General features: G+C 36.1%; 1 non-coding gene across 1 annotated transcript; it reads right to left on the reverse strand.

Moving 5' to 3' along the window:
• Nucleotides 1-13,517: 13,517 nt before the first annotated feature.
• Nucleotides 13,518-13,599, reverse strand: TRNAS-GCU (transfer RNA serine (anticodon GCU)). The gene has a single exon. It is a non-coding gene; the product is annotated as a tRNA-Ser (tRNA).
• Nucleotides 13,600-14,654: the final 1,055 nt, after the last annotated feature.

The raw sequence follows: 14,654 nt of genomic DNA on the forward strand, positions 1-14,654 counted from the left end.
AAGTGAATGGTAAAAGACGTCGAGGACACCCGAGGAAGACATGGCGCGATCAAGTAAAACAAAATATATATCGCACCTCCGGTGCTAAACTGTCACTTATGCAAATAATGTAATTTTTCAGGAGAAGCGTTTGAAAATTCGACATCCTATTATAATGTATAGTTCTTCTTGTCTAAAAAATGAACTGGTAATTATTTAAACTACAACTTTAAACTTCATATCAAAGTAAAAGCAAACGTCTCACAACTTTGTAATAAAAAATATAAACATTTTAAATTTACAACCCTCCCAGAAGTGACATTATGGCACTAGAAAACAATTTACCAGGCAATTATGTCATAACAATCAAAACACGATATCATACTTTTCTAAAGTTTTATTAATTAAAATATCAAAGCAGTACCTATAACAAACTTTCTTAATTCTACATATAGAACTTTACTATTAATCAGACTTTTTAATCTCAGTCTTCTTACCATTTTACGAACGGTTTTCAGCGATGTTTCATATTAAATCAGTCATTGGTCACGTATGGTTCCTATTTAAATACTATAATTACGCAATTAACAACAGTATCAAACAAATACAATTTCTTTTACTTATTATTATTGTTTTAATTAGCATTAATTTTGTACTAATTGGGTACTCTTAAAAAAACAAAAACCTTAAATTTATTGTCACATTCCCAGGAAAATCAGGGAGTCTTTAACGATGTGGTTTCAATAAACTTGTTTTCCCTGCAAGTGGAAATGTGACTTTATAGAATGTTAGAAGCACAAAAAATTAAATGAGATCATTATAGAAACTTTCATAGTATCTTGGTATGATATTTGCCTCCACTAATTGCAATAAATCACGCTTTTTGCGTTCTGTAATTGGTATTTTTGAAGTGTATGCTTGCTTGAAGGGAATGTCATCTATTCTTTGGGCGTTGCCTCTACTTCCGCGTAAATTTTTTCCTCTTGGTTGAATTATAGCTTTTGCTTCCTCCCAGTTTTCAGTTTTGTAAGTTGTTCGATATTGGTAATTTTCACAATTCTTTGTGAATTTAATGCATTTAATATCACCAGTTTTGATTACATCTCCGTTTAAATTTTTGCTATATTGAACTTCATGTTTTCCTCAAGTGACTTCAAATCAAAGAAATCATCGTAATTCATTTCTTTTACAACAAATGGTTTACCAGTCTTCTTCGCCCCACGAATCAGGAACATTGTCACAATTGTTAATCGAACGAAAACTTTATACCATAAAACATAAGGGTTGGGGAAACAATGTCACTACGTACACAAGCATCTTTATTATTTCATGTCACAACCAACTTAAGTGTTGTTATTGCTCCAAAATCATAAAAATGAATTGTCATAATTACCTTAGTGGCGTTGTAGCTCCAGGAGACTGCTATTCGTGCGGGGTGCCGCGCGCAACTAACCAATCAAACGTTGTTTCTCCCAGTGGAGGTTAGATTTGCACCAAAACCATAACGACATAACTACCCTCACGCGGAAATTATACGCACTACACAAACGACGATGACACACCAAGTAAAGAGGTACATTAGTTATTTTTTCTCATACTTAGATCAATTTTGACAAAACTTGCATAAGTGACAGTTTAGCACCGGAGGTGCGATATAATCTTAACTCCTTCAGCGTTTTAGGGTCATATATGACCAGTCGTCCAAATTTTTAAAAAGTTTTTTTTTAACTTTTTTTCTATCATGCATGGCATTAATAAAACTATAAAAATTACAATTTAATATTTTTTTATTATATGAACGAGATAAAAGTAAAGTCACAGTATTCTTACAAATTCCCCAAAGAAAGCGAATGTGTTTTCGACATCGAGTTCACTCAATTTTTCTACGATTGGAGTAAAAAATTAAGTAAAATGTGGTTAGCGTTTTGACAACATTTTTCACGTTTGATATTAAAATTTGATTATTTAGAGATAGTAATGTTTATTTTAAATGCATACACCAAAAAGATAATTTTATCTAGTTTATAAAACAGTATTTTTGCTTTTACAGAAAATTAAACATTAAAATGTTTATAGCGCATTTGAAACACACAGAAAACATTGCAAACTAAACAAAAGTGTTTAAAGTATTGAAGTGTTTTAAAATACTATTATGTATTAATTATTTATTGTTATTATTAGTCAATAATCACGAAGAAAATCATACCTATCTTTAAAAACGTACTGATCGAGGAACAGCATGGATTTAGATCTGCTAAATCTACTACTACTAACTTACTATCCTTTACCAATTCCATCGTCAATGGCCTAGAAGATAATTTACAAATAGATGTTCTATATACCGACTTCTCTAAAGCCTTCGACAAAGTAAACCACTCAATCCTTATGGCCAAACTATATGTTATCGATATTAGAAACCCCTTGCTATCATTCTTTAATACTTATTTAAGCAATAGAAAACAAAGAGTTAAATTAAACAACTTTGTGTCTACTATTATTGAAGTAACGTCCGGCGTACCTCAAGGAGCACATCTAGCGCCGCTTCTTTTTAACTTGTTTATAAACGACATTATTACTATTTTCTCTTATACACGCTTTTGGCTTTTTGCGGACGACAATAAGATTCTAAAAATAATAAAAAATCACGATGACTGCCTTCTTTTCCAATCGAATACCGACTCTTTCAATAATTTGTGTAAAATTAATTGTTTGAAACTAAATAAATGCAAAATTATGTCCTTCTATAGATCAAAAAAACCGATTGTCTTCGAATACAAACTTTAAAATATTTGCTTAACAACTGTTACATCGTGTCTCTCTTGATAGCAAGCTTACTTTTCGGGATCACATAACTGCAATCGCTAATAAATTTCTCAAACTACTTGGTTTCATCACTAGAATCACTTCGGACTTCAAAAACGTAAATACTCTTAGAACTCTTTACTGCTCCTTGGTTCGCCCCCATCTTGAATATGCTTGTGTTATCTGGTCTCCTTTTTATGCTGTCCACATTCGAGGCATTGAATCTGTTCAACATCGGTTCCTAATAGGGATTGCTAGGAGGCTAGGATTAGAAAAAGGCAAATACTCATGTGATGAAATTGAACTAACTCTAAACCTCTCTCCTTTGGAAGTCCGTCGGAAAAGAAATGACCTCATTTGCTTCTTCAAAATTATAAATGGTATTATTGATTCACCTACTCTACTGCAACTCATTCCCTTCAATATCCCCTCGCAAAGACTCAGAAATAATGAACTGCTCTTCCTCAACCATCATTCGACAAATTATGGATATTATTCACCATTGTCCAGAATGTGTGGACTGGTCAACTCAAGTCAAAACCTTAACTTTTTGTGATAAGTCTGAATGATTGCAGTAGTCGCTAAACAAGTGACGGAATATTATAAGTGTCCTGTGGTCCTGACCCACGGCGTAGTCTTGACTTGATTCGACTTGTCACTTTATTTTTTTATATTATATCTGCCTTATGTCTTTGCTTTCATGTACCTTGTAATGGACCTGTTTGGGGTAAAGGAACGTAAAGAATTTTTTTTTTTCATAAATTAAAATACGTTCAGAGAATAGGGAGAAACGAACAGACTATGGACATCTCTGGGACATACTAGAAGCTTTATTATAGAAACCTACGTCGGTAATAGGTGTTAACCACGTAATAATTGAAAAGAGGCGTGATGGAGCTCAACGAATCAGATCATTCCCAAAATCAATTAAATAATTTTTCGCCAATCACGGAGACTAAGGGCGGTCTAAAGACACGAAACACTCTAGGTTGATTTACTGTTGAGCTAACCTTGGGATCCGGTCTCACGATGCGTGTAAGGGCACTTGGAGAACGACGATAAATTTGCATTCTAAGGTAGAAACGAAGCGATACCCAACCAGCGATAACGAAACAGGGGGGTGACGGTTTGGCGAAAGAAGATGGTTTTTTAGAATGTTTTGGTCCAGAAGACATATTACGAGGTGATCCTCATAGAGAGAATTGTTTACGATCGCTGAGGTTCTGAGTGCTATTTCAAGTGTTGACAATGGACACGAATTTTAACTTAAGATGGGATGTTTGGCCGAAATTGCCTAATTATATTAACACGGGGGAGATGCAAGTTGGGTAATTAAGAAAAGACATAAAAGTTAATGGGTCACGAAGTCTTTGATTAACGATCAAAATTTTACGACCTTTTTTTGCGCGTAAACAAAGTTACGAGGATAATATATTGAAATTCCTGGATGGAGCGAGAAAGGGGTATATGGGTTGGGCTAAAACTAGACGCAAAAAAACTGTAAAAACAGGGATGTACTGGGCGTAGATCACCGAAAAGGAAGGACCAGGAATCGAAAAGAAACCCGAAAGGTAGTTTAGCTCATGATGGAAGAGGTGTCACCGACTCGGGTAGTGGACAGCGATGGGTTACGAAAAATTACCAGAAGATATGCGGCGGATATCACGAAAAGAGTCAAAACAGGTAGGCGAAATTACAAAAAACGTGTCGAATCAAATTTTGGAACGAATGCCTACGTATGTCATCACCGAGAGGAAGGTATATGTGTCCTGGGATCACCCACGGATCGTGTAGACACCAATCAAATGCTAGAAGGCAGCACACAAGGAAGGATACTGGATTGCGCAAGCGCTGGACATAATAGGTGAAAAGCTTCCGTTAGTTGGGATAATTTATCGATTATATTATCGATATCAATAGCGAATTTCTCGGAAAGATTTCGAAAACAACGATATAGAAATGAGCTACACCTAGTCTATAGGCCGGAAATCAACCAATATTACGGACACAACACGCGTACGAGAAAAAATAATCAAATAATTTTGCGCAATAATCTACATCGCCGAAAATCATTTACGGGAGGGCGCCCGGAAGTCAGGTCACCGAGTACACGCCTGTACCCGTCTCGGCAGGGGGGTAGGTGTCTACCTCAACTCGGCAGGCGGGGGCCAAAAATCCTGAAACGGGGTTATGCAATTCTAAACTGAACGGGAAGTGAAACCTTGGATTCATAAAGGCGAAAGTCGCACAAATTTTAAGTCGATTTATTCGAAAAAACATGATTAAATAGCGTTGTTCGGAGGAAATCGGGGCTTTTTTCGTTCTAACTTGGTTGGAGTCGGGCTTCGAGAACTTAACGTCGCGACAGTTTGGTGTGCTATCTTTAAACTAAACTGATAGGGTTTTAAATATAGTGAAGTTGTGGTTTTAATATTAATTGAAATAATTGAAGTGTTTTAAAATTTAATTAGATTCAACCAAAAAAAAAGGGTAGACTCATAATTAGACAATACTAAATTCACGGGTTGGAGTCTCTTGGTTTGGACTAATTTAGAACGATGAAACTCAACTGCAGTAACGTTTAATAATAACGCGTGTGCCATTAGAGGAGAAAAAAAATAGAGAACCATAATAATTATCAAATGACCTGACAAAAACGGCTAAGACAAAGTTCTAAATTTATTGTGAAATTGAAGAGACAGTGTTTTCCTTGCGAGCACGGGAAGGATTTTAACGGTTTACACGATATAAGAATTTAGTGAAAAAATCGAAGTGAACGTGGCAAATAATATATGAAAGGTTCTAGGGAGGGGGAGGGGGTTTTGGGTAGATCTCGGCAAATACTTACTTAGATACTCTAAAATAGTCGATAGGGAGAGATATCTAGACTAGGTACAGTGGAGGCCAACAAATACCTATGCATGTCAACTATCAACTTACGGTTAGGGAGGAAGAGATATTCTATTGAAAGAAATGATCCGCTTAAACATTCCGAAATCTAGTATTCGGTAATTTATGTGCTATCTACGGGGCGGCGTATGAAAGTGGAAATTTTAGCTAGAAAATTAGACCCAATATGGTTATAGTTCCTACTGGCGAGTAGACGGGTGACATAGATAATCGATTTCGAATTTAATACGAACCCTTAACGGCTTAGGGGCTTCTACATCCTACCTACAGCCCCTGGACGTGGATTAATGTACATGTCGTCGATATCCCGACTGGACTGGTAATATTACGATTTTGGGTGAGTGATCTTGCATGAATATATATTTCCAGAACGTTAAAATTGCGACGAAGATGGGGCTGCAACTGATAAAATAGTATCACATTTAGAACTGTTTGCTTGCTTCTAACAGCTGTGTTTAGCACGAGGCCAATGACCCACTTATTTGTAAGCAGTTAGTGGCGACACACGACCCAAAAGGAAAAAAAGGGACCCCATAAATCACTCGACGTCCGTGCCTGACGACAAAAGTCGTACATTCTACCGAGTTGGCAGCCGCGCAGAGGCACCTCGAATCAACATGGAAGCGACTAGCTGCAACCAACTCATGCTCAAAACAAATAAAAAAATAAAATTAATAATATTTGTATAACCTTATATGTTCACTAACAAATTCCTAAATACCTTTGGCCTCGGCTTAGAACTCACCGTTGGAGTATGTTGTCCGTAAGCTGTCTTGGGAAAGCACACAACTTCCTCGGCTCAGAAGATTTTCTACTTTCCTCATCACGCGATTTCGGGGCGTCAACGTTGTATGGAGAATCACGAAGAGTTCGGGAGGTCATCCCTTTTCGCGGAGCCGGGTCGGATGAGAGGACACGAGAAGGCAGTATGAAAATTAATGTCAAGTTGGAATGTTTGGGCCTTGGTTCGCTGCGAAGGCGTTTAATTGAACGGGCTCCAAGTCTTTCAAAATCGCGTGGAGGGGACGTCGGCGTGATGAACGAGGGTTCAAAATCGGAGGACGAACACATACTAAAGCGGGGTTTACCCGGAGGTTGATGCAACTCGACTGGAAAACCCTCGAGATCCTTTGCAGCATCCTTCGTGAGGTGGATAGTAGGCCTGGCGGCTAGTGGACGTTGAAAGCCTCACCAGAACAAACCTATTTGAAACATGCACGCGTTTAGCATCATGACAAGGGACGCAATGAAAAATTCCCCTTTTACAGTCAGTAAAGTAGTCCGTTGGAGGAAGCGGGGCGGGGTGATTTGGGATATTCCAACAGGTGCATTACCTCTCCCTCTGACGTGAGCGGTCCGGAGGTGTCAAGGCGACTATAAGAAGAAGTTAGACCAGACCTCGGGGAAAGCCAGACACGTATTGGTTCTTGGGGTTTTGCATTTGGAAGAATAGCGACCATTTCATTTGGGGCAGTGAGGTGCCGACCCAGTTTGCAAAAAAAAACCTTTTTTTTCTCGTCATTTAATCCGTTCCCATCTCCTTTTCTCTCGTTTCCACTTCCATCCGCAACACCCAAAGTTTACTAACCACAGCTAAATCCATTTATCTAGTTTTAGTACATCGTTACAGAGGTCGACGAGAGAGTCCCAGTACTTATGCGGAAACAACACACTATTCAACGAAGGGTTTAATAGCCCGTACACAAGAGGGGGGGGGGGGGTTCGGTTCTATGTCACAATCTAGAATTTATAAACACGGGGACATTAGGTAAGGGCGGGGATACAAGGAAATTGTAAAGATATGATATAAGCTGTTAGGTCGATTAGTAATAGGGTCCAGTATTCGAAAGTTAGGTGAGACACGTACTCGTTCCTTGTAGAACTCGCTGAGGGTCGATGGACGTTTTCCCCACGCTTTGGCTAAAAAGAACCGGGAGTTACCACAGAAAGGAGACATTAAATACCTACCACCCCATAGCGGGGGGGGCTTCGAATTAACAAATCACACAACGTGAAGTTAAGGGATTTATTGTAGATCAACCCCAAAGCGTAGGCCTTATTTTACTGTGTGCGATACCACAGGGGCGGGGAATATTCAGAGTTAGCTAGGCCCAGCACGATATCGTTTTGCAAAAGCGAAACTGAACGCTGGAGAGAAGGAGGTATAAAAACCTCATTCAAGCGAGTTAGGACAATTAGGGGGTCGAGTCAACACAACCTTTGTCTACTCCTGTATTTTTCATTTTACTGTATTCGTGTTATTATTTTGTAATTTGGACGATGTCCGTTAATAAATAAATAAATGTATTTCCACCTTAACAAAACCCAGTTTTCAGTTACACTAGAATTCACAACCACCAAACTTTACTCCAAACCATTCATAACCTGAGCAACACCGGGTAAACGTCAGCTAAAATATTTTTTGGTATTATATCTTTGCACGCACTTATATTGGTTTATACACACCACTACATATTTTGAATACATCACCATTACATAATTTTCACCACTGTTGAATTTGGCAGCCACTTCTGGTCTGGAGCCCCAAAATACATGAAAAAACCCTTGACTTTAGTTGACATTATTGGTTTGGTTGACTTTTTTATTTATCTCACGAGAACGGGTCGCTTATACGACTCGAAAGACCTTCGTGTCTCCTCCCTCCTGCAATATTGTCAAAACCTCATCTTCTCAAAAAGACCCTCGCACAGCATCCTAAAAGATGACATAGGCCCAGAAGAATTTTTTTTCGGGCCCCCTGTGTGGAGTTGGTGTTAAAAAAATACTTGTTAGAATTCTATGCTGAAATTTGCACTATTTCGGTATAATTTTGTTGTATTATTCTATTTAGTCGTGATGTAGATTGTAGATGTACGAGACAATATACTGTCCGTACAATAACTGTAGATACGAAGGTGGTTGGGTACACTTGTCAGCGTTTTCAGTCTTGGTAGATGTTGTAGAGGTTTTGTGGTGGAGTTTAAAGCCACGATCAGAGAGGAATTTATTTCCAGATCTGAGCTGACGAAAAGAATTTATTACTGGCAAAAACTGAATTTACTACTGAATAAAACACTTGAAAATATTTCTTGAGACTTTGGAGACTTTGAGATGGTTTTTCAGGAGAGAAGATTCCCTCTCAGAGGTAGCTGTTGAACTGCCTTTGTATGGAATTCGGTTCTCTATTTATAGAACGTTTTCAAATCGAACCCTCTCGGAGGCGTTCTATCCTCTTTCGTGAGGAGTAAAGTGGTTAGGTATTTTTCCTCTCTGCAATTATCTTGTTTAGAGGAAAGTTATATTCTAATAAGATACCTATAACCAAGTCAGTTCAATCTACCAAAACCATCTCCCGCAGTCCCGTTTATTTATTTTATAAATAATTATACAAATTTTCATATTGGGTTTGAAGTTAAATATCTTTGGTTTGAACATTTCCCAAAGGGTAACAAATATAGTAAGATATAATTATTCATGTTATTGTATTAGTATATAATCATTTCTTGATGTTGGTATTTATTTCGTAGTTATATCTTGCATCTTTTTCCCGTAAATCCAGTCTGATGATATCACAATTAATCACATTTGAATCTGTTATCAGTGTTTGATAAGAAAGTCAAGGTGATATGCTGGGCTGTGATTGGTTGGAGACGGCGGCCATCATGGAATTCCATCCGGGGAGTAGTGGAGGGGGTCCTACGTAAATACTGAGTAGCCTTCCTAGCCGTGGTCACTTCGTGGGTTGGTGTGTCCGAGGGAGGTGCTGGATGATTATTTTCAGATGTGTTTCAGGTTCTGCTATTATATTGCTATGTAATTATCTTGATTAATCACATATAATACATCATTTGATTGAGTTATTTTGATGTAAAGATTTCCAAATGTGTCGGCGACACGGTATCAAGCGGTTTCGGGGTTGAAGTGTTTTTGTGATTTTGGCGTAAATATGAATTCTCTTGAAATATTCTGGAGGTCTGGATACGTATGATACAGTAGAGTTTGGACTATTTCGGTATAGGCTGGAGAAGAAAAGGGGGAAGAGGAAGGTGGGGTTAAGGGCTATTCACATACTACCTGGCTATTCACATATAGTCACCAAACAAGGCTAAATGCATTTCAAGCAACGCTTCGATCGGATTGTCTTTCACAACTTTCAATAAGGCGATACTGAAAATATTTACCACCACGAGCGACTAATTATTCTTAACATTTTCCATGTCATGATAGTTTGCTTAAATGAGACTTTCAATTTAAAAAATTGAATGTCTTCAAAGGCAATATGTACATACAAGGGGCTAATAAATTACCTCAATTCTACATCAACAATGCACAAGTTAAATTACAAATATTTCTGGGATTTTAATTTTTGTTCCAAGCATTGGTTTTAATATAATTATTATTTTAACATAATATTACCAATGCATTATAAATAAATCATTGCAAATGCATTCTTAGTGGCATGACGCCACTTTTACTGTAGTAAATTCAAATCTACCGGTGGAAAATGGGCTTCTGTCTACGTCACGATTTTCTAGCCAATCACCGCTCTACCCCCTCGATGAGCTAACCTTGTTATACGTTTTCTACGAACCTTGGACGGATCCCATGACTTGTCTCATCAAATACCCCCAAAAATGTAAGCCATTATAACTCTAACAATATAGAACGCGTTCAGCATAGATTTCTTAAGAACACAATTTTAAGCTCAAAATTGAATACATGAAATACGTCAGTTCGATGAATCAATGGCTAATATGATGAAATTGAACTAACTCTAAACCTCTCTCCTTTGGAAGTCCGTCGGGAAAGAAATGACCTCATTTGCTTCTTCAAAATTATAAATGGTATTATTGATTCACCTACTCTACTGCAACTCATTCCCTTCAATATCCCCTCGCAAAGACTCAGAAATAATGAACTGCTCTTCCTCAACCATCATTCGACAAATTATGGATATTATGTATTCACCATTGTCCAGAATGTGTAGACTGGTCAACTCAAGTCAAAACCTTAACTTTTTTGGGATAAGTCTGAATGATTTTTGCCAGTCGCTAAACAAGTGACGGAATATTATAAGTGTCCCGTGGTCCTGACCCACGGCGTAGTCTTGACTTGATTCGACTTGTCGCTTTATTTTCTTATATTATATATGCCATATTATGTCTTTGCTTTCATGTACCTTTGTCTACTCCTGTATTTTTCATTTTACTGTATTCGTGTTCTTATTTTGTAATTTGGACGATGTCCGTTAATAAATAAATAAATCTAATAACGCTCCCTGACATAAGAATTGTCAGAAATGTTTGAATTACACAGAGTCATTAACAACTTAATAAACAGCCCTGCCATCGTCACCACTATTAAATTTCATGTACCGACAGGAACACGAGACAAAATTAAACATTCTTCTGCAATATATATACAACCAACTATAAGACACACTCACTAATCAATAGGATGCATGATCTGAGCAACAAGTTTGGGGGTACTATTGATATATTTACTGACACCATTTATAGAATTAAGCGTAATCTATATCAGCCATTATCTAGATACTCAATGATACCAGCAGTTTGTTGAATCCTACAAAATATAGTAGTATTATTGTTATATTGTATTGTAATATTATTGGTAATGTAGTTTTAGTGATTAGTCTTATTCGTAGTATTGTTCTAGTTTTTATTTTCCTTATTGTTTTATTGTTTTATTGTTTCTATGTTACTGTTACATGTTTTACTGATATTTTTTTCATATTTAGTTTATCACTTTAATGTTATTTCATGGTTTATAAACTTTGTGTATAATATTCGATAGCTCACTAGGCATATTCTAGTTTTATAATCTAAGTAAATAAATAAAAAAATACACCCATACTACAGGCGGGTTATTTCACAGAATTTGAACAATTCATCCAATTTCAAAGATGATTTTCAAGTTATGTGAAGGTTTTATTCATGTTCTATTATTATATAATTACTGACCATTTGCTTCACAAAACTGAAATATTAAGAGAACTTGAATAGAACCTACACAGAACTTGAAAATCGGCTTAAAAATTTGATGAATTGTTCAAATTCTGCGAAACTAACGGTCCTTAATCTTCTGTTATCTGAATCTTAATTATTTTTTTAAATACATCTATTTGAATTGCACTTTTGTTTTCGGTAATGAATTAATTCAAATTTTGGAAGCGGGAATTAACCCATTTCATGATATCCGATCGAGCTGACACTCGGCAAATAGACTCGTTATCGATGACAGTGCATTCTATCAGCATTTAGGTGTCGATCACGGACACACTTTTGGTGGCTATCACATACACACACGCGGACATATGAAATCGGATGACATTAATGCAGTTAATATACAAAATTAATGTTGGACCTACCCTGCCGGCAGTTGTCGAGGTTGTTAGCTTTGCCTACTCCTTTTGCTGGATAGGAAGGTTCAATAGTCAGTCAAACAAAAAATAATTGCACTTATTAAAGTAAAAAAACCTTTGTTTTTTAACGGTTGATTTTTTCAATTTTTAAGTTACACCTCCCGGTTGGGCTTCGTTGCTAGGCGGGTTAAGGTAGTGGTTTTAGGAAGGAGATGATAGGTAATGCGGGCCTTGAAGAGGTCCAGATTATTATATGAAGGAGGAAAAGCAGATGCCGGTAACTATTACTTCCAAAAGCGTGCAGACTTACACAAAAACGAGTTGAAAAAACGACCTGTTCTCATGAAGCCAAGCTGAGTTAAACACAATAACAATAAAAAACCTTTTGTAGGTAATGTTATTCTTGCCTAGTTATTTTTTGTTATTTCCGACCCGTGGGACGACTGGCTTAGTGACGTTGATTCGGTGTTGCAACCTCTCGATGACAACTAGGGATGGCAATAATTAAATTGCTACGACGACGGCGCACAGTGGGCTGAAAATCGCCTTTCATGGACATTGAGACTTGATTTTCAAGGGTATTTTTTTTGGCTAGAAATGGATTCTAATAATCATTACTATGCTTTAAAATTTCGCATGAAGCAATTGCTTTTACAAATGAAGGAGTTATCATTTTTTTACTATACTTGCAGAACTTGAAAAAAACTTATTATTATTAAATTTAATTATAATTAAATTTTTCAAAAATAAATGGAGTACTACGAATTAAACACAAAAACAATAAATAAAAAAACTAACTTTTGTGATTTCTTAAACTGTTTTGGCTTGCAGTGTATATAAAATATTGTAAACTAGACAAAGCATACTCTTAAAGCATTTAAGCATTAAAATGAATCATCAACAAAAATATTTAAAAAAAATTTTTCAACTTGAGGATTTAAAAAAAAAAAAAATCGCATTTTGCGCCACAATACGAAGTATGTCAAAAAATACAAATAAATAGTACCTAGTATATCTGTGTGTAAGGATATAATGGCAAACATTATGATTCCAGAGATAGCTTCATTTTTAATGTCAGTGCCATACAAATTTTTCTAAAAAAAAATGATAACTCCTTCATGTGTCCACGCAATTGCTTCATACGAAATTTTACAGCATAGTAATGATCAGCAAAATCCATTTCTAGCCAAAAAATACCCTTGAAAATTCAAGTCTCTATGTCTATGAAAGGCGATTTTCAGCCCACTGTGCGGTATCTAGCTACAACATTATAAAATTTGATTAACCTGAAACGTAAAAAAATGGTGTTCACGAAATGTAAATAACTTTTTGCAGGTAATGTCACCCTCAACCAACTAAGTTTCTTGTTGTTTCTTTCCAATTTATATAACAGTATAGATAAAAAAAACTTAATTTTACTTTTATGAACATTAAAAAAAGTTGTCGACGAGGATGAGATTCGAACTCACGCGGGCAGAGCCCATTGGATTAGCAGTCCAACGCCTTAACCACTCGGCCACCTCGTCTTATTAAAGTTGTGATCTATCTGTTTGTTTTCCTACGACTTGTGATAGGAAATTACTAGAGTTTCACCTGAATAAACATTATATCCAAACCAATAAATAATGTATTTGTTAATTACAAGTTGTTTACGAGCAATACTAGATAATCATTACCAGATAATAACTGCATTTAGCATAGAAATCCGTTCAAAAGTTAGTCATACAAAATGGCTGCCAGGCAATTTCCTCTCATCCTAGATTTGGCTTCAATTCCATTCATACAAAATCGCACAAGTGCTTTGTCCATTCTTAGTTCCTTGTCTAAAATATATTAAGGCGAAGCTTAATGCCAAATCACTATTTTGATTAATCTTTATAACGAATTGGTGTACATTATGAATACCAAAAAAATATGATTTAGATAATTTGAAGGTTTTCCTATCGTTTCCCTTGAGTAGAATACAAATAAAAAATAAATTACTCCATAAAAAATATAAATGTAAAGTACTAAAAAATATATTTTTTCAATAGAAATGTATGAATGCATAAAGGAAACAACTTTAAAAAAATACAGTATCATAGCTTAGATTATCTGTGACAGTTTAATTTGATTAAGTTTTTGGCTTTTTTATAAAATTATCTACAAAATAAATAAAAACAAGTTTCGTGCATGAAATCGAACGTTTCTAGACTCCGCTTGTCAAGCGATTGCAATGCTTATTACGTTATTACATACAATATAAGGTATACCAAGAATATACACATTTTTGGCTTGTAGCTTCCTCGGCGACATAAGACTCTAATATTGGGGGTGTGCTTGACGCTCACATTTCAATTATTTCTGATGAACGTATTATTTACTTAAATCTCAAATGTTTCTAGAGGGATCCCTAAAGGTGTTTAATTGTAATTTTAAGGCGATGCCATACGTAGTAATGCAAAATCATTTGTTTTTGGTTTGAAAATTTGGTCGCCTAGAAATGTTTCAGATGCTTTAATTAAATACTGCGAGTAAAATACATCTTGACCTTTGAAATAATCGAGTATTTTTTAGATAAGTCTTTTTATAAGCCCAGAAA

Source organism: Hesperophylax consimilis, chromosome 26 (assembly GCF_061612785.1).
Source record: "Hesperophylax consimilis isolate HC1 chromosome 26, BYU_Hcon_1.0, whole genome shotgun sequence".
NCBI lineage: Eukaryota > Metazoa > Arthropoda > Insecta > Trichoptera > Limnephilidae > Hesperophylax > Hesperophylax consimilis.